At 40.4% G+C, this 21,898-nt stretch overlaps 2 long non-coding RNA genes across 2 annotated transcripts in view; both read left to right on the plus strand.

Moving 5' to 3' along the window:
• Positions 1 to 21,898, plus strand: part of LOC147755789 (uncharacterized) — a 136,544-nt gene that overhangs the window by 37,476 nt on the left and 77,170 nt on the right. The gene's annotated exons all lie outside the window — the stretch shown is intronic.
• LOC147755790 (uncharacterized) lies at positions 9,734 to 14,317 on the plus strand. The gene is made up of 3 exons (XR_015326334.1): positions 9,734 to 9,949; positions 13,501 to 13,992; positions 14,196 to 14,317. It is a non-coding gene; the product is annotated as an uncharacterized LOC147755790 (long non-coding RNA).

The raw sequence follows: 21,898 nt of genomic DNA on the forward strand, positions 1-21,898 counted from the left end.
TATAACTATCGAAGCGGTATTCACTGTTCTTCTAGCTAGATGCCCTCAAACTCACATATCTCAGGCAAATATAAATCGTGTCGGGTATACGTAAATGCCATTTGATAGCTGAAATTTGGTAGTAGTAGTAGACGTGCTGGAATCGTTAGAGTACTTTTATTTAGACCTAAAATAGACAGCCTTGGAGATAAGCCTAAGTTCTAAGAGAAAAAAAAAACAATTTTATTACAATAAAAGCACAAGTGCTACTCGGGTCCATAAAAAATATGTACTTTATGTTTATGATCAAGATGTGTTATCGGAAGAAACGGCCCAACGATCGTTCTGTCACTTTCGTTCTAGAAATTTCTATGCGAAAGATGCTCCTCTTGCCGGTCGACCAGTTACGAAAAAAGTTGGCGAAATTACTACGAAAGTTAAGCCAGACCAACATGTCAGTAGCCATCATATCGTCAACGACCTCCAAAAAGTTTACAACTATTTGAAGAAAGTTGGCTACAAAAAAAGCTAAATGTTAGCTGCCATACGAATTGTTTTGCAAGATGGTATTACCAGAAAAAAAGCAGAAAGCCATTGATGAAGACAGTGCATACTTAGCTTAATTATATTGCCTTAAGATACTAAGAATATTTACTTCGGTCTTGGCTTAATAATGATTAATGATAACTTACTGAAAAACCTTATATATATATACATATATATGTATATATATATATAGAAAAGCGACACGTTCATACGGAACTCTAGTCGTCGTCCCTGATGTAGCGTAGCAGCGTTTTCTTTGCGCAACTCGTTTCGCTTAGCTTCAGCTAGATTCAGCTCATTTTCCGATACCTACAATAGTCACAGCGTACAGTGTACACCCAGCCGTGTCCTGTTGGAGCATCATTGACATTCTAAGGGCATTGTCGGCAGTAGAGAGGCTTTTTCCCGCGGCAGTTCTACCTTCAACTCATTCTTTCGTTCTCGTTTTGTGTCCTTTGTTTGTAGACAATTCAAAACAAATAAATAAATAGACTCAATAAAAAAGGCTGTAGGTGGCTAACATTTTCCATTGCTTTTTATCGTCTTCTATATCTTTTAGTTTTGCCCCATAGCCCCACCTTCACCCCATAGCCTTTGTTTTTGCCATATATGCTGTGCCTTGGTGTCAAACTTTTTAGTTGCGTCCATGCTCAAATCAGCTGCTTTCTGCGATGTTGATAGCAGCCACTCAAGGCTAACTAGCTAGTATTTGGTACTATTTCGTACTCTAATCTAAGTATACTGAGAGTATACTGGGGTTTTGTGGATGGGTGTGAATGGCTAGCGCTCAATTGTGGCCGCTGCAGTTAGTTCGCTTCCACTAAGAACAACGTTCTTCGCCGAACTATGTAGATCAACGCGATTCAAGAAACAAGCCACCCACCTAGCCAAGCAGAATAGAGAAAGTACTTTCATTTTACTTGGGACTATTTAGGAATCTATTTTAGGAGTACTGACTCTGGTAGAAGGCCTCTTTGAGTAGCAGAACAGTTAGCAGTGCTAACCGTGTTGAAATCGCAGACCAGACCGGGCGCTATCTCTCTGTACTTTAGCTAGTAGTATACAGCATTGAGTAGGCGGCTATTTTACTCTGCCTTGCTTCAGGCTGCTTCAAAGCCCTTTACACCACTCGTTTTTTATTCCGCCCCCTTTCTAAGCGACAGAGACGGAAACTCTGTCTGGGAGCAGCGTCGGCGACAGTCGGTTTTCCAGGATTCGCCGTGATGGGCTGCAATGGGCAACTTTCCCATATGTGTATCTCTATAGGACGCTCTATTTCTTAACATGCTTTTCTGAGGCGATAACATTCCAAGCCTTTTTGTCCGTCCTTGGTGTTTACCGCATGAGTTCTGATCTCCTAGCTAGCCCTTGCACATGCCCTCGGTTTTTCCCGCATTCGGCTCGCCCTCTGCTAGTTCTGCCTTTCCTCTGATTGCTCTTCTTCCGGTTTCTTTTCGAGCGTTTCACCGTATTCGACGACAACAGTACGCGACCAAACGACATTGCTCCACCTAACAATTACTAATGTGTTCAACATGTGTTAACCTTTTGTTACTAAGCGTTTTGTTCGTTAGGACGCTAGTTAGGTCGGAGATAGGAGTTGGGCGAAGACAGGCGGCAGAAACAGAAGAAGCTTGGACACGGTACTTTTATTCTGCCCCGGCTGCTACCGTTTTGTAAGTACGTGCACGAGTCCTCGCTCAGAAAAGTCAGTGTCCACGCCGCGTCCTGAGCTATGCGCAAAGTCTGAGCGGTCTAAAACAGGTCACTCAAATGCGGCCCGAAATTAAGTTGAGTTCAAGCTAACGAAGCTGGCAGGTGAGCGTTTACGGTTCCGTAAGGATGGATCGGCTACTTTGCAAGAAGCTTAGCTGGGCTTTGTGTCTAATGCAAAGGCGGATCTAAAGCTCAGGGAAGAATAATCCCTGCTACGCAAATACAGCCGTCGCCGGCAAACTGATACCCATAGTAGCAATTCAAGTTTAACGCTATACCTCACCTAATTAAAGGCTAGAAGCCAGCGTCAGGCGGTCAAAATCGGAATACAACCCTCTAAAACCTGTTCAAATGCTGATGGTGACTTTTGAAGGTGCCGTGTGTCAGGTGATGTCCTAAGTATGAATCTGTGGAGTTTTAGTTGGCTTGGTGTTACACGATGGTATATTGTTCTGTTAGAATAGCTTTCTGTGTTATTTTGAAATGAACACGAAGTAACGTCTTTCTCGAAATTGTTATTTGCGAAGTGAAGTTGTATTTGATTTGTCCTCATAAAATATATTGACTATCTATAGCGTGTGTCAAGCAGTGTATTTACTAATTCTTCGTTTGCATCTTGTCTTTGTAATATAGATTGCAAGAGTCTGCGTTTGAAAATCACATCCGTGTTTTGCTTATAATACACAAGACCGTTCCTCACAATCTGCCTTTTATGTCAGTCGTGACGGTATCTAGTATTCAAATTTTGCGCGCAATGTATTATTGTGTCCGACAAAGCCAACCACACACATGCACATATGTACATATTGAAGCGGTATTACTAAATTGATACCCCTGAGGGGGTTCTGTGGAGACTGAAACAGATGTTAGTCGAATAATTCAAAAGCCGTTCTATATGCCTGATGCGGTAACATTTCCCGTCTAAGTTCTGTCTTTTTCTCGGGTAGCTAAGTACATATGTAATACAACATGATTATGGTGACAGGTGGCGCCTCCTCTGTTCACTAGTTTTAGTCAATTTTTTCACTAACGTGTTGTAAACTTGTCGTTAGTAAAACTGCGAATCGATCGTTTTTCTAAGCGTCAGCCGACTGCATTTGATAATACACGATTTTCCCCAGCTCGGCTAATACGTAGCATCGCTTTCTTTGGCACAGAACCTTGTTTGGGCTTTGTAGAGTACATTTTTTTTTTATTTACCCAGCAACTGCTTTAGAAATAGTTGGATGTTGGTGCGTTTCTGTAGAGTGTTTCAAATGGCGATATGATCGAGTAAATGATTTTTTCTTAGAGGCACGCAAACATCGAGTTTTTTTTTGTAGCCAATTTTTTCAAATGGTGTCAACATGTTGGTGATTGGTATTAGGTTCGTCAGTGATATCATAGCTACTCATGTTTGGTCTTCTTTAGCCTTCACAATGATCTTATTCCCCCCACTTTTTTCGTAGTTGGCGGCCTACTACAAGAAGTGTCTTTCGTGTTGAAATTTCAAGAACGAAAATGACAGAATCACTGTCCGGGTCATTTCTTCCAATATAGCATCTTGACTATAAACAACACAATTTTATTTATGGAGTTAAGTAGTGTCCATTCCTTTTTCACCTAAAGTAATGTATAGCGTAGAATGTTCAGAGCGTAAGTAAGTCGGAATAAAGGCATTTCAAAAACCTTTGTTTACTACAAATGATACCAAAACGCAATTCATAGAATCTGAGATGTGTTACGTTTAAGTCATCTAGCTGATACAAACGGTTAAGGCTTCGACAACTCAGCATCTAAATTTGGCGGACTATTCGTCATAGCGGACATGCAAATATTTCATTACTTCTCTAAGAAAATGGACGTCGTCTGTTATAACCGCTGTCGGCAATGGCCTCTAGATTAGGATTGTTCGGCTCCTTCATCTGTCAGCGAAAAAAAAAAGCCAGGTGAGTCAAAGTGTAAGGCTGAGATCAATAGTCAGTCCTGATGCATGTTTCGGCTTTTGCCACGTGCCTAAGCTAGACTTCAAACCTAGACTCCCCACGCGTCCATATATATCGTACGCAAATTCGGTACCACCACAATGACAGGCCCAGTTAGCATAAATGGATATAGCATAACGTGTACATGGGAATTATTCCACTGTTCAAAATGTCTGTGCGGAGCAAAAAACAGTCAAGTCTTTTATTTAGAAATATGACAAGCCTATATTTCATATCCAGGATTTTGTTAGTTATTCTTATAATAAAAATGAGTAGAGCTATCTCCGCCGAAGGCCACTTCAGCCTTAGCTTTCATAGCCCGAACACCCTTGAGCATCGCTGTTTTGTTTTTCGTTTGAGAGCGAAAAACTTCGAGCTTCATTTCTTCTTTTTCTACTACATCTTCACAGAGAAGTGTGGAGTAACAAATTGCATTGATTTATTATTGAGATGCTCTCAGCTATTTGTACTAGCGCTGTGCATGTTAGTGTTGCATTGAATTAGGCACAATACACCCGATGTACATGAAATATGCCAATTATAAAACATTAATGATAAGTCCCGATAGCCCCGTCTTATACGAAACACATTACTTGCATAAATAGATTCTTTAAAACACCACAAAAAGGTTTCTTCAGCAAGCCAATTCCGGTTAGTCTGGCGGACGCCAGACAAACTCCCTATTGAATATAAAAATGTTATTCTTAGCTAGTATCTTATGATTGTTCTTTTCTTTCGGCGAACACGTTTACTGTAAATAATAAGCAGTTCTCGAGGGCATAGATGCAGTACAGATAGGCCTATTCATATATTTAAATTGTTCTATTTAAATATTTTGACATAACAACTTTGCTATTGAGGCAGCTCTCTGTCAAGATAAGATTTTCTATGATCTCTTACAGCCTCTTTACCCTTGAATTTTGTAATACTACCTAGCGTTTCTATAAACACGGAAAAGTTTACTGCCAGACCAGTCTATAACGTCGACAATTGTAACTATTCCAAGCACTCGTTTAAGGGGCTTCGCTAGTCGTTCCACTTAATGAAAACTTTGGTGAAAATGAAGCCTTCTAGAAGGTCACAAATATACTTTATTCGTTCGAGGTTCAACTGCATGGCGTTCGCATTGTGGCATCTAATAGTGACATATCATGTCTACTATCGCCGCTAGGAGGACCTGCAATCCTTGTCTAAGGCTTATGGCATCTTTTGCTGTCAACTGTCGTTAATGCGTCGAACAATGCAAGTGCCAGTATGCATGTAACAGCCACGGGCGCACGCCTCAGAGCTGGCCACTTACCGTGTTCCGTTTCGTTATTTTGTCATCGAAGCGTGACCCTGGAGCGTAGCCAAGCCCTATGTATTCGGCGGCAGTATGCCTCAATGGAACCGAGACAAGTAGGCGCTTTCACCAAATTGCCCGAACGGAAGCGGAACCCAGTAGGAACAAACGTGATGTACTCAGCTACGATGATACGTACCCAGTAATAATAATGATAAGTAATAATGATAATAGATTCCTTCATCCGTGCTAGCGTGTTAACGAAATGCATTATGTCTCAGTAAGAATTTCGTAACTAATCCCTTGAAAGTTCCCAAGTTAATTTTGCGAGCGAAGGGATCAATACCGTGCCCTAAACTTATAGCTGTGGTGTAGTAACAACGACGAGTATTGTGGGCTCTTCGTTTTTCCATTCGTGCGACACTTGTATCAACTTTTCAGGCCTCTAAACATGTATACGAGCTGTCACATCTCTTATGCTTATCTACTCTTTATTATTTATATTTATTATTTAGATATAAGAATCTAAACCGATTCCTTAGGCACATCATACAACTAGTACTCAATAATTGTAATCTCCACGAACACCTCCAGAATTGTTTGTGTATGCGGCCATGTTTCCTTCCCTAACTAGGCCTTTGCAATTATTCCATATCTTAGGTCATAGTCATCATCCTTGCTGTATAGGTAGACACTTTTTTGTGAAAGAAACCTCTGAAAAACTTCTTGCACGAACGGAAAAGCTCAAATAGGCGTCTTCTGATAAAATGACTTGTAATGCCAGCCTCGTTACCGCTTAGGCCATTACCCGAAGCCATCGCTAGTCAGCCTAACCACGTCTGTTAACCGTGGCACATCCTAAAACACTCACTAACTGCCATGTACAAATCGACCCAAATACACTCGCAGTATATAAATGCATTCAGAATAGTTTTAGTTAGCTCCCCTTGGAAAACTCTACGGATCTGTAACATAGCATGACCTAACACGGATTGCAGTACATGTAAGAGCATTTTTTCAGCTATAAGCGAGTTAACTGTACCACCCAAACATTACCACATTACCTACTAGGAAAGTTAGCGCGGGAACTAACGCTTGTCCGGCGAGACGATATAACCCACTTCACGCTTTCAATATGTTTGCTATTACCTATTTCACAATATTTGCGCAATAATAGTATAAGCCTGCTATTACATAACTTAGCACTGTGAGCTACTACAAAGGGAATACGTTTTCTTGCCGCCTCCGTAATCGCCGCTCCAACCGCCATAGGTGTAAAATCAACAATAGCGGCGGGCAGGTGTATCTACATAGCGAAATTGCCTCCGCCTACACGTGGCATGTGGATTTTAGTGCTTGTTTTCGCTGCTGCTGCTGCTCTTGTTTCGACAGCCAAAATCCTTTTCTCAGGGAGAAAAATCTGTCCGTAAGACGTATCTCTCTGTTTGCCGGAGTGAATCGCAAAAGATAACGTTGCCTTGCAGATAACGTTAAGGTGTCCTCCTTTACCTCATCTAGTTTTATCATTTTTGTGCTCCAATTCTTCAGCAGTGCCCGAAAGGGTCCTTAACGAATGTATACCTTTGCTTTAGTTCAGCCAGTGGGGTCCAGGTGTTACCGGGTGCAACTTTTTGTCCCAGGTACTTGTATTGGTTTTGAGCATAAAACGACTTATTTCAGGGATCAACGTCAAGATCTGCTTCTAGAAAACACAACAGTGTTCAGGGCAGAATAGCCAAAAAACGAATGCGTGGAAATAATCCAGTCTACTGTTGCTGCTGAGATTAGCCGGCTTGTCGCCGGTAGCCGTCTGTAACGAGTACGGCGTTCTGGTAATGATAACTTGTGTGAAACTGCCAAGTCACTGCGCCCTTCTCTATATAAGTTGCCGGGCGTTTATAATGATGAGGATAATTTGATACGAGTAGAATAAGCTCTTTCGTATATCTAAGTATGATTTGATTAAAAAGTTGCCTTTTTAGGGCATGGATTATGAATGTTTTCTCCTTCGCGCGTACTCTATATGCACCTTACGTAAAATTTTGTGAATTTTTCTATTATTCCGACTTTTATATTATATGATCATTTTTAATAGGCTATTAGCAGTTCTAGCGCTGCATCAACTATAATAGCAGGAAATCTGGCTAAGATTACACCTAAATGGCGAAAATCTGTCGGAAATTGGACGGCTTCAGATATTTTCGAGATTTTGTTACTAGGCCCCTTTTTGCAGCAAGCGAGCCTGCCAGAGTCGCGCTAGGAAGGCACCGCTGTTTCGGCATCATCCCATGCTCATCATTGTATAAAACACATTTACACAGACGAAGAAGTTTTGAAAGCATTATTTAGCTTCCCTTCATTTTCCTCACTTCTGCCAGGCTTTCCTTTATCACCCTGGCATGTTATTATTGTTGTGTTGATACTTTATGCAAGAAAAAACCAGTGACTTACAGATTAATGCAAGTACGAAGTTGAGAGCGTGGAGAAACGTGCATAAGGACAGTGAACGTAACGATTGCGTCGCACAGAAGATATGGTAGGAACCAGTGCTTCCTTTTAAAGCCGGGACGTCAGTGAAACGAAGATGGTTCAATGGAAAATAGCCATTACACATAATTAGAACTAAACAGTTCGGAAATATACACCAAATCATCAATTAAGCTGATTTTGTGCTGTAGACTCAGGCATTGGACTAATAATTTTCTGATACAATTGGGAGAAACGATCCGGAGGCTACATTGAGCCTACCTCATATTTAGCATAGTATTGTCTTCGTGGTGCGGCGGGAACGTGTACCTACTGGACATGAGAACACCTCTGTATGTGGTATACGTAGGTTCGAAACCAAGCTTGGATACGCGTTGTTCTGTACTAAAAAGGCCTGTATGAAGCAATTCCGTTGATGATATATATAGTCAGTGCACTTATATGTGGTAATTTTACTTTTTCTGATTTTTTTTTCTTATATAAGAAAATTTTACTGTTGATACATTTAGACGATGGTACTGTATTCAATCTATAGTTGTTATTATATGTGACAATTCTGAGTGGTATATTGATAATAGCTTTATCTTTATATAGCTTTAGTAGGGTGGCAAATTATTAAGTTAAATACCGCAATAGACATGGTCTAATTTCTGTGAACACGATCAGTTGATTTAGTTAGGTAAAATATTTCGATTATGAGACACAGCTGCACTGCAGAAACGTATATGCAGAATATATACTAAATAGCACGTGCGGTATGTTGAGATAAACCCATGAAATAACGTATTTTTTGCAGCCGGTAAGTTCCAGGCTATTGAGACAGGGTTGATTTTCTTGGCTCCCAGTTGAACTCTGAGATTTCCGTTAACTTAAAAATAAATCGAAAAGAAAAAAAGAAACTTCCATTAAAACTGCAAATAACTTGATATTTTGGAATTGCCCTTGCGAATGAAAGATCACAGATAGACACACGAATTAGCTTGCCTATTTGAACAAAGCTGCCTGCGACCAACACTGTTACTGTTGGTCTCACAAGGCATCAGTGAATACATGTCTGTAATACGGGGTGGGATTGGCGGTGTGCCAATGCCGGGATCCCCACCACGGCGTTGGCGGCTTTTTATTTAAATGAAAGCTCCTCACGGTTAAAGTAGGTTTTCTATAAAGAAAGTACGTGCAGGTGGGTACCATAAATGGAGTCACTTAGTTTTAATTTTATCATATGTCGTGGAGAAAAGTGGCAGCCTATTCGAGTATTTCTGTAGTGGTCAGGCGAACGTTACCTAATTCGAAATGATTAGAGTGGAGTATACGTATAGTGCGCTGGATCTATTAGAATTATAGCTATTTATAGTAATAACTACTCATATGTTGCTATGGTTATAATTCACCTGCTATAGATTTTCAGTTTCGCTGTTTTTGTTTGTTTTAAAAACGCTTAACAATTTTTGCTAGTAAGAAGTTTTCTAAGGTACTGCACTACATAAATAGCGGGAGATGGCAGCGGCATTAATACAGCTCCTTAGTAAACGCACATATTACCATGATTCGAATTGGGGAACCATGTGGCTAGTAAGGGCCGCTAGGGACTTGAACACTTTGCCACGTTCTGTATTAAAACAAGTCAAACGAAATAGTAGACTTTTGATAAACTCATTCCAACAATCTAATGAGACACGATGCACTGGAAAAAAAAACAGACACGTTCCGACACTCGTTGCGTCGTTTGAATAACGAGGAAATCTATCGAGGTAGTATATATATAATACTGGCACCGTTGCTGTGCATTTCGACCTGAGAATTGCATTTGTTTCAGGTAAGCGAATACAATGACCTACAACAGCCTTAAGAAGACCTAGTTCAGAAAAATGTAAAACATTTAGCTTTCCTATCTACGGCTATTGACCTGGATAATCTGCCAAGTTGTCGTGGGCTTTCAATGAAGCATGGCTCTTCAAACTTCGATGGTTATCTAGTGAGTTATACCTACTACATTGTTTAAAATAATAGCAGTGTATGTCTTCCCGTTCAGAAAAAGACACTTAATTCTAATCGATATCTTGTCTGATTTTTGGCAAATCAAAACTCGGGGCCGTGTGTTAATACTTTACGATGCTCTGAATGACTCGAACACTCTAGACAAAAAAAGAAAGAATCGGCATTTAAGGTTGCTCCACACAGACAATACACCATAGTGCCTTGCATAGCTTGCCTTTGTCTGTCCTTGTTCCAAGCAGCGTTCTTTCTATTAAAACGTTACCTAGATCCATACGACAATTCCGTGCTGACAGACGGTAAATCTTCCCTCCGAATATGACCTGACATACGGAGAATTCTCGCTTTAGCGCCTTAACATGCTACTGCCACTCACCCGTCTACCATAACGTGATAACAGCCCAGCAAAACAGCTAGACAAGCAAGATGCCTTTCTCTTTGCAACCCGGAAAGGTTTCGGGTTCTAGCCCATAATGATACCAGCGAATAATACCAGTAGCGCTCCGATTATGACACTCTCATATAAAAAAACATGGCGGGTGATACGCCTGTAAGGCTTACGCGCGCGATTTGAAACCTCGAATATCAATAGGCTGTCTGAGTTTGTAGTTGCGACGATATTGTGAAATGACAGCGCACTAATTAACTGGCTTCCTTTCACCTGAGGTTTAAATTCGTTTTGGTGCACATAAAGAATTTTATTGTTAATCTTCAACACAAAAGTAACAGCCATTAGTCGAGGTCACGTGTTGAAGACCAAGCTGACGCTGGACGTGTACCCCAGAAGTGTTGGCCTACATGCTGCATTATAGCCCAGCATATGGGTTCACTAAATGTAGATACCGGAACACTTTCTTCCGTTCTCAGAAGATGAATTTAATACTTGTTTTAAAGGGGAAATTTGTCAGTAACATCTGAGCGTGTATAAGGTCCAAACTTGCCGTCGAGTACAAATAACGAAAACGATGATTGAAACCAATCGAGGTTTGACCGTTGAGTTGTGGGTTATTTAATTCTGGCCGTGACTAAATATGTTTTTCTGTATCGACACTTTGCTGTTATAGGAATGCTGTGCATGCTTACATATAAACCCACAATATGTGATATCGATTGCAAGGTCGAATTTAGATGATGAACTTATAAATTCATCCAGATCATATTTGCCTATGGCAAATATATCTCCATACGTTATTAGTTTAGTGTTAATAGTACAGTTTATTGTTGTTTTTATTGTTAATAGTGGACACAACGAATGCAGTACCAGTTTCCAAGGTTAGAGATTAGGCCGCCGAGTTAGGTCTAAACATTTTCTAAAATAAGTAGAGGTCGTACATTTTACCGCAGTGCTCTTTCTCGAGAATGCTGGGTCCTTTTTTTTCTATGCGTTTCGAATCTAAATTGAGTCGTTGTGCTTTCAATGTTATGACTATTGCGCCTGATTTCATTGGCTTAGTCAAGCGCTGTTGTATGGTATATGTGTATGTATATATATATATATATATGCTTTTTCCCAGAAAGAAAAACGTTGATTTTAAACTTTAATAATATTCAAAAGCATTCCAGATGCGTACGGGCCAAAATTTAGTGCAATTGGCTTTACTAGTTTTTTGTTTCCTAAATTCAATAAATGGGCCTATATGAAACAGCGAAGTGTTCCACTCGCACTTCGTTGAACTATAAATAGCGGCGAAAGAACCATTTGGTTTTTCTACCACAGATTTGCCTGTCCCAAGGCAGCATATCCACATCCAAACTGAACCATGAAATTTTATCTGCCTGATTTGGCAATAGACGACTATCAAGTATCAGTTATTTATTATTATTATTATTATATATTATCATAATTATAGCCCTTTTTCAGAAGGGAAACATTTTTTTAATTTCTTCGATCTACCTTCAGCTCTAGCTAGCTAATGACATAGGCGTCTTCAGTTAGTACTCCCTCAAAAATCAACGCAGTCCATTTCGACCACGAAATAGCAGGGCCTTTGACGAATATACTGATTCATTTTTTATCCCTTAAGGTAATACTAGAGGTTTTCAACAAAATTTCAGCTCATCTCACCCCATTCTCCCCTTCGTATATAGCGAAAAGGCTAACATCAATTTGGAGTTCTTAATAAAACAGGTTGGCTTTCGAAGACAGATAAGAAAGCAAATACATGCAATTGGTTACATAAATCCTTTCATATACAATTTAGGTGGAAGTACGTGATGCAAGTTTAGAACTGTTTCCTATTCTACACTTACTTATACCGCTGCTATATATATATATATATATATATATATATATAATATATAATATATATGTTGCCAAGCAAAAGAAATTGTGTCCGGCCATCACTGAGATATTTCGAATGTCCATTTCTGCTGCGTGCCCTAGTAGCAGCGTATAGTTGGAGTGGATAGTTCCTTCTTTTCATACTTAGGCCTTACGTAATAATGTTTTTCCCATTTTTTTTATGATTAGCTCTTGCAAAAAGATACAAGTGACCATTTCTATGTCAACGGCGTAACGTCAACCGTGACCTTCTCCGATATACAAGATCCTATAGGAAGTCGTCATCGCACTTTGAAATGGCCAGAATCCTTGGCAGTTTTTAGAAATTACTGCTTAAAGCGGCTCTTAATGCGGAATAAAAAAAGGTCCAGTAGCAAAAAAAAAAATGTTGCTTGTTTACATAGGACAGTGAACGACGTGGCGAGAAGTGCATGAAGATAAGCGGGTTAATGGCTTAATATAGCTGGTGCTATACCTACTACTACTAGTACTACTATTAATTATACGTGTGGTGCATAAAAAAGTACAGGGTAATTGTCGAAGAGACAAAATATTTCAATGTAGTAAATAAAAGTTAAAAACTTTTACACAGATAATTTAAATGTACTGAACAGTTCAAACGGCCGGAACGATAGGCCGCAAAATCTTAAAGCTGATTGCGTTGATGACCTTTTTATTTAATAATTTATTGTTTTAATTTTAACCTAGGTTACGGTCAGGTGTTAGTATTCTTTTTTCCAATTTCTCAGACAGGTTGAAGGATACCGTAATATTAGGGGAAAGGAGACATCAGAAGGTCCAGTAAAAAGGCCTCTTGGGATGCTTGCCTGTTCCGAATTCGTTGGAGAAGATAATGTATTATATTCTCCAACACAAACAAGGATGTTCAGTAAGAATATATTAATGTATTAATATCTTCTGCGAAGTGGCCTTTGAGTCAGTAAGATTAGCATGCCGGTAAGGTTAGCATAACTTACGTAGTTTCGTTAAGCCCTGGTCCAACTGTAGCATCTGTACCTCGATTTAACTCAGGTTATTCAGTTTGTCCTATATTCACATGCAATCTGGTCCTACGTAAGGCCCGTAGAAAGCGTGACCAATGACGCATGCTGCAATACGATACTGTACTACTGGCTTAGCCCTCTTCTAAACGTTAATAGTTTTTCTTGTGGCTGACCTGAAAGACCAGTCAAACAGAACATTAAATGAAGCTTAGACTAAAAAATTACAATACTATTTTGAATTTTTAGATGCGTTAGGATTCGCAGTGGAAGCTTACTACCTTGGGCCAAAATCCCTTTCCCGTGCTAGACTCCATAATGCGATGCATAGCTGGAAATACCAAGGCGGTGAACACTTGGGTTGAAGATAGTGGGAAGTAGCAAACGAGTTCTAGGCTCATGCCTCATGGATCCATTAAGATTTCATGAGGATAATGGAGAAACAAGCAGAAAGCAGCCATCAGATTTTGGTCTAACGTCTGCATTCTTTTGCAAATTGCAAATATACATATGTGCACATAAAGGTAAAGAGAAATAGCAATGAGCTGACGATCTGGTCCCTTAACTATTACTGCTGCTCACGAGGCCTAATGGGCCAAGATAGGACGTTCATTCTGTGTCTGCACAGCAAAGCATCAGGGGAATGCGTAGACGCAAATCGCGTGAAAAACAACCGCAAAGTCGACAATGACGCTTACGTTTCGGGGACGCATGTTGGCAGATTCCTAATTGAACAAGAATGTAAGGTTAAAATAGCTTGTACGGAATTTCTGCTTGAGAAGTTGACGAAGCCAACGGGCTTAACCGTTAGTCGAAAATCAAGACGAAAATTACTGTTTAATTAAATAGTGTTTTCATCATTTCTTTATAAGCCATTCGCTCTCTCCCTACAAACTTAATAGTTAGCCTTATTATGAGATTTCCTATTCGTTTACATTTCGCAGTGGTTCTTCAGGATTGCAAGCTTCCCTTCAAAAGCTGCTATCGCCTCATACCAGTGCTTTCCTGCATATAGGTTATAGACGTTGGCTAGTCTTACGTCCAATGCCCCGCAAGCAGATCTACCATAACATGAAATAAATTTTACTTAGCTGTCGACTATGTCTGCTTTTTTTAAACGCCATCAAATTTGCCTGTACACTTGATTCAAACACTCCCGTATGTGTGTGAAAATTTTGCAGTAAGATCGGACTTGTGCCTGGCTCAACGCGGCCTCCTCTTTGCGCCAAGGAACTCAATACTACGGATACAGCGGCGCTTAGAGGAAACTTTACAGCCATAACCTTCGGTTTGGCCCTTTCTATCAGACACCCTCTCCAAATGTACCCTTCTCGGCCTCGTTGGCCTTCTCTCTGCCTTGTTCCTCTCTGTCCTGTAATGTGTGAGCAGAAAAATGTTACGGCCTGCGCAGTGGGATCCTGTTAGCTTTATTGGAGAACGGATTGCACTGCTCGTGAGGTTAAGTGCCCTGCACTTCTACCAGTGAGCTGCCGAGTTGCTTTTGCCTTCACGTTGAGGTAGTACTTTAACAAAATATTCCTCCGCCGCTAATAACCGTCGCAGTGGTGCTGCCGTGCCGACAATTTGTTTAAAATGGCCAGACATTTGTTGTGACTTACTCGATAAGTTGTCCCTATTTCTAGGAAGTTTATCCACCGATGGCGCTGGTTGGCCGCCGGCTTCTCAACCTGACCGTTCATGTCGAAAAGTAAAAATGGGAAGAGAGGCTTTTTTGTTTTAATTTTCATGCTGGATTCTAAGTTCTCAGCTAATTATGCATATATATGTGGTGATTTCTGTATCCCATTGCGTGCCTATCTGTGATTATTCCCATTTATTGTTGCTACGAAAAGGCTCATGTAAAGGTCTAGCGAAGCCTAAATAGACGAAATGAATATCAAAATAACATGTTTGTAGATATCTGCCCCTAAACGCCTGCCCCTAAACGCTTCTTGTAGGAACTCCAGAAACTGAACCAAGAAACCTAAAATAGCCCAACGTTTGCGTGCCATGAGACAAATGTTATCGATGGAAAAACCGTATATTGGAAAACACCAATATACGTACGCCTCGTCAGCATCTCGTGCCTCCTGCCTTTACTGTACTGCGAACATTTCAACACGATCAGCTTCTCTGAGAGTTCATTCTGGATTGATTTGCTTAGAGAACTAAAGCAGAATTCAAAGATTCCGAATCATAAGTGACTTTTACAGTTGCGAAGTTAGAATACAAATCAGAGCGCATCTGGGCATTGCTTCCTCGCCAGGCCTCCGTTTCCAGAGACAACGGATTATCATCATGGCATACTGGTCATCCAGCGCGCTACATGGATTTACGCATTTACTCGTAATATTCTAGTTATTCTCAATAGGACAGCACACTCGATAATTCAATTTAGCCAAATGCCGATCATACGTGCTAGTAAATTCCTTTCTTTATGCAGTAATAATAGTAGCGATTATATATAATGATTAAACGAACAAGATAACGTTCATAGAAGTGGTAAGCAGGACACACTAGTGGCAATCTGCTGCAGAGTATCGTAGCTTAGCCTTCTGACGGAAAGAATACAACAAAGCAATAGTTAAATTTTGTTCTCCTTCTATGATTTACATCTCGTAAATTGGAGATTTGGGAGCCATTACTACAGGGACCGAGCATCGTGACCCGGGCCGGTCTTGTCAAACTTTCCGTACTAACACCATTAGACATGGCACTAATTACCTTCAGCACCTAATACGGTTTGAGTGTAAGCTGCTATATAGCACTGATCCTTCATATCAGGCAAAGTTTCTCCGTAATATGGGACTATGTGCCGCGACTCATCCAAGTACGTAGCAGATCACTTGTTCATCGGTTGAATGTGGATCGCAGAGTACGAAAGATCTCTCATGTTTGCAAAACTATCGGACATAAACAATACAAGAAGGTGCCAAATCATGTCGATACGTTTTTTGGATAGTGAATCTAGACTGCTGAAGACAAATCGTCTGGCGCAACTTGAAATGCTGTCCGTCTCATAAACAGACTAACAAATAGGCATTATTTTCGTTTTCAATTAGATTTTTATTTTGCTATCTATACTCCAGCTGCTCTTTATATTAGATACACGATATATGTCCGACATTTGAAAAAGGTATCTACAATTTATCGTGCTGCTTCTTGCAATGGTTTATTACTAACGTGTTAATCTACGGAACACTTGATGAGCCGAAGCCTTTTACGGAGGTTTACAGTAGATAGTAGTAGTGGTAGATTTACAGCTCGTTCCGTGGGTTCATGTTGGGGGGACCGCCAGCCGTTTCAAGCACAAATGTTTAACTATAGCAATAAAACTAGGCTAAACACTATGAGTGGTGCAGAACTAAGATGTCAGCTATCTATAGTGATTATCATCCATAATAGCGCGGCAATCTGCCCGTAAAGGTTGGCTAATTTTATTGCATCTATATAATAGGCCCGAGGCCCATGACCATTACTGGTATAAATAGAAGTTTAAAGTAAAAAAAATAATTAACTTCGGTGATCCTCGTTTTATTCGCAGATCCGCTTTTGCTAAATATGCTCATTTATATAACCAACTTGAGGTCGAACGAATGCAACCAAATTTTTCGGTAATAGAACGGTGAAAACATAAAAGGAGTACAGCGCGAGTGGCGTTTTTTCTGACTGAGAATACCCTTCAGAAAAATACTAGAGAATTACATGTGTCCAAGAAAAGTAAGCTAGCAATCACACGCTTTTCGATCTTTCTATCTTCCCCAGCACAGGCAGACTACGATGTCTGCCTTTGCTGCTTTACGGGGCAAAACTGTAACCATTTCGTTGGCGGGGCATCCGTATCTACTATCCATAGAGATGTAGCCAGGCGAAACACTGATGTCGTTTGATAATATTTCGTCTGAACGTGGCAAAGGTGAAGGTGTTTCTATCCTATTGAAAAGCAAAAGCGTTACTTAACGATTGAGGTAGAAAAAAGATGGCTAAATAATGTTGATTATTAACTGATTGCAATTAAAGTTATTATACATAATCATTTACGAATTCTGTCTAAGGATGATTTAGATCATAAGGACAACCAGGATCGTTCTAATGTGTACATACAGCCCTTAATCCGCCCTAAAATTATGTGTTTTCTGTCGGCTTACTTCTATCTGATATCCACGATTCGCTTCGGCCAATACGCCAAAATTGTACCTCTAGTAGAGGCACAGTCTTTGTGATTATGATTGTTATAAGCAGCAGGACCGAACCTTGGATACGACAATGTTACCGCAATCTGGGCTCATGTCAATTCAAGTATACTCATATATCTATATGTTTATGCAAATATACACTGATTTGTACGTAATCCAGATGTTATCAGTAGAAGTCGTGGCTGGCCGGTCCGACTGTTAGCTTTGTCTGCTTTGCCTGTTCGACTAGAAGCCTGAGTGATGGCACCTCAGTACCTGAGGCGATCTTCGAGCGCCACAAAATTTGTCTACATGATACATAACTAAGGGTCACCAGAAAACTGACCTAGCCTTTGTTAGGCAAAAGTCACTGTACTTAGTTAAATTTGCTCATTTTTAACCGATATTTGAGGGATTTATGTTGAGATATTTCATTCAAATCGTCATAGCAGTTGTATTTCGTTTGGTACGCGGGCGGCAATATCTTAGACAGGTGGTAAATTCGAGCGCGACGGCTAATAGGTCGTGGATTTGTTCCTTTGAAGTTCAGACTCATACGTACCCATATATCAAACAAAAAACATATATATACATAGGGAAGTAGCAGATATAGGGAATGTCGTATTGAAAGAAAATTAAATTTACTTTTCTAGAATAGTAACAGAAAAGCAACAACGCAGAAAAATTGTTCGCTCACAAAGCGTCTTCATCCGACTTGTCGGCCAAGAAAACCAATCTACCATGTCCTATTGTTCCAAATTTAAGGTCTAACCTTATCTATGTCGCAAATAGATTATTGATTTCTTTGCTGCATTTTCTTGTATCGCAAAAACAGCATAGAATCAGCAGAAAAAAGGTTTCTTTACCCTTAAAATTCCACATAAGTTAAATGAACAAAATTGGTTGTCACAAAGAAATAGTCCAATCCTATGCTGACAGCGAGGTCCTTCTAATTAAAAATAAGTGTGGGGAAGAATCGTCCAGGGGCTTCTGAGCCACTGCGGAGGGTCGCCTGAATTGAGCCTGCTGGTAGGTTTTGCCATTCTTTCCAGTAATTTTTTGGAATCTTCACACTGCTGTCGACTTTTATAAGGTACCGACGCTAAGTATCTATCCTACTTCTTTCATTGAGCAATTCGTTGGATAGTCGACTCAAAGTTCGGATAGATTCTAGGCTAGGTTGATAGTTTGGGAGCAAACTGGAATTTGTGGCCCGCGGATTTCGCAGGGTCGAAAGTAATTCTTTGGCTTAGAAGCACTGTTATTTCATCCAACTGCTATGACGAAGAGCGAAATTATAGAACCGCCAAATTCTTCCCTGAACTTTAGAGCCGATTTCGGCGCTTGTTACCGGAGGGTTCGTGTTCTAAGCAGTATTCTAGCAAGACCAGTCGGCTTTCGTTGCTCAAAGTTTGGCTAGATAACGTTGGCAGCCGACTGGATGACGGCTATACACCGAACCTAGACAACAAGATTCGACACTATCTCGCACGGTCCGCTGTTGTTTTTTAGTCCCTCTTCGCAGAACTAAATAAATGCATTGACAAAACAAATTTTCTTAAACCTTCTTTATTCCAACGTCGTCGTTAACATATCAGGCGCGCAAAGTTCGGAGTTCCACAAAGGGGTAGGCGACTTGGCCGAACGCGACTGTAATAGACGGGAACTTACGAGGGCAACCAGTTTCCAGCGCCAAACTTGTCGGTGTCTTTCGACTTCAATTTTGTAGCTATGCCACAACAACTGTGCATCGATATATGGCGACGCATCGAGAGCTGGCATGCGTGGTCTGCTCTTTAAGATTTCTAGCATACCTTATAATGACGACACTATCTATGGTTAAAGAATCACAAAGCTCGGTGGCAGAAGCAAGAAAAGGGGACACTATATATTAACAGAAAAAATATATCAACCCAGAAGGAGTCTCCATAAGAAGCAAAACAATTATGGGACTGTTTTGTCTTGAACTGTAAGGTAGTGAAGAAAGAACTGCTGAAACACAGTATATATCCTAGAAACGCAAAAATGACATCTGTGACCGGAGAGACAGCAAGGAACACAAGAGCACGATGGGAAATGGCAAGAAAACTAGGTAAAGAAGCGGAAACGACATGGCGGCAACAAAAACAGGGACTAAATTACGATTAGAACGATTTTAACACTGCCACACATGCATGTTTTGATGGTTTGAGAGGAACATTGGTTCATAGATTTCTGTTTACATTTAGTATACAAATAAAATAACGCGTCTGAATAATTCGTGTATCATGACGTATGTTACAGGTTTACAGGACACTATAGGAGATCAGGTCAATTCGAGAATTTAGAACCTGAAGGTCTTTAATTCGAGTCTAACCGATGGCTGGATATGCGTGGTTAAAGAAAGTAGATTCAGAATAGATCACGGACGAATATATTTATAATAACTGGCTTCAGCTTTAACGATTATGTCGTTGGTGGTTGACTGGGAATGTTTCAACTCTAACATGGGCATTGAAAATGCCTACCATCAGTAGTGCGCCCCATTTGCCGCTTACGGGTCGAAGATTAAATGTAACCATATAGCTTGTTCTGTCAAGCTAAGAAATTACATATGAGTTTAGCGCGGCTCTGACGTGAGGTGCAGACCTTTGCCACATCCTGATTGCAATAGCTGAATCTAGCCACTTTAATGGGCAGTCTGCCGAACGCCTAATTCAAATTGACTTAATCCAAAGTAGATCTTGATGAAGTATCTTAACTTTGTCATCAATGCAAGTCCTATCGCCTAGGCTCCCATTAGGTAATGCGCCTATATACATAATGGTCCGAAAAACTTGTGCTAAAAATTTCAAAAAGGAGCTGAACACGTTTAAACGCCACATGTTGCAAACCAACGGAAGGACAGATAGTTATTTTAAAATTACATGTATATTCACTTATGAGCTACATATGCTGTTCGAATCTATGGGACAGCCTATATTTTTATAATTAAAATGACACAATTGACAGTTATATAACCTTAAAACTGCCGTCGTTCTTATTTTACAGTAAATAACTTAATGGTTTCGCCCGCATTTCTAGGGGCAAGCCAAGTTCGCAGAGGTGGAGAACCTTTCTTAGAATCAAGTGAGTGCTACCTCTCGACGCACGTCAGATCACTGTTGGCGTCGTGACAGATGTATCATGATTGCAAATATGATGCAAACATATAAAAAAACCATTCTATATATATATACAGAAGTATTTTTCTATATATGTATATACAGAAGAACATATTTTCCATGAAAACCAGTTAAAACATTATTCTGAAAAACCTTACTCTCAATACAACTAAGTAGATAACCATTAGATTTTTGAACAGCAATAACATTAACACGAACATTCGGCACAATATTAGGCCCACTTAAGTATTCCTTAAAAGTATGAAACGAAATTTTTTTATTCAAATGTTTACTTATTAACCATGCACTCGTCATACACCGCAAAAGGCGTTACAAAAAAACAAGACGCCTATTGTGAGCCTATTACAATTGGTTTAACAAAGGGACATAATTGCAAGAGGAGAGACCGCTCTCGATGTCTACACCGCTTACTTTCTCCCTCTTCAAGCAGGCCAACGTACTTCTGGAGGTGCCGGTCGCGCATTTCTGTCAAGCAGTACAACACAATTGAGCAAGTCCTAGAACCTACGTTAGGTAGCCATCTGTTGCTAATTATGTTTACGTACAGAAACTGTTTCTCCCTCCGAGCACTCTCAGTTGTTATTCAAGAGCTGATCGGCTCGCATCTGTAGAGAATGCAATGAATGCAGTGTCATCTTTTTCCCCAACGTATACAGTAGACAACAGGAAACATTACAAATATACGTCAGCGTCTAAAAGGGTACCTAGACAAAGAAAAATGGATTGGTATTCGTGACTTTCTTTTAATCCTTTTAAGTTGCAGAACTCGCGTCGCTTAAGTAGTTTGTTTCTTCGTTCAATATTACCCGTTGTCGTTCGATGGAATAGAGAACGCATCGCGTCGCGGACCACGGAATATTCCACTGCTATTCGATAGCGGAACGATCAGAGTGACCATCTGTCCGTTGAATTCAGCTTCTCGATCCCCATTCGAATCTTTTAAGACGCCTAAAGTTGGGCTGTCGCTATTGCTCCCAGATGTCACTATTGCTTCGTCAGCAACAGCTCGTCGAATATACCTAGTCTATGTGAGCTCTCTCTTCTTGCGCTGCTTTCCTGTGTTTCTGGCTATTAGTTTTTGACTCGATCCGTATCAAAGGTATGAGTGACTAGATAAAGTGCTCGTTTTCGGAAACTCCTCATCAAACGGGTGTTGGCAAGCAAACAGCCGTAGTGATTTTGTTGTTGTTGGTTGCCACATGCCTAAGAGAGATGTGCGATGGCAGAAAGACGGAGGTGACGGCGGTGGCCAGAAGGGGTCGTGGCGAAGAGGCTGCGTCCTGGTGCGACTAGCGCTGGTATATTGAT

Source organism: Varroa destructor, unplaced genomic scaffold, assembly GCF_002443255.2.
Source record: "Varroa destructor unplaced genomic scaffold, Vdes_3.0 BEIS01000004.1, whole genome shotgun sequence".
NCBI classification, from domain to species: domain Eukaryota; kingdom Metazoa; phylum Arthropoda; class Arachnida; order Mesostigmata; family Varroidae; genus Varroa; species Varroa destructor.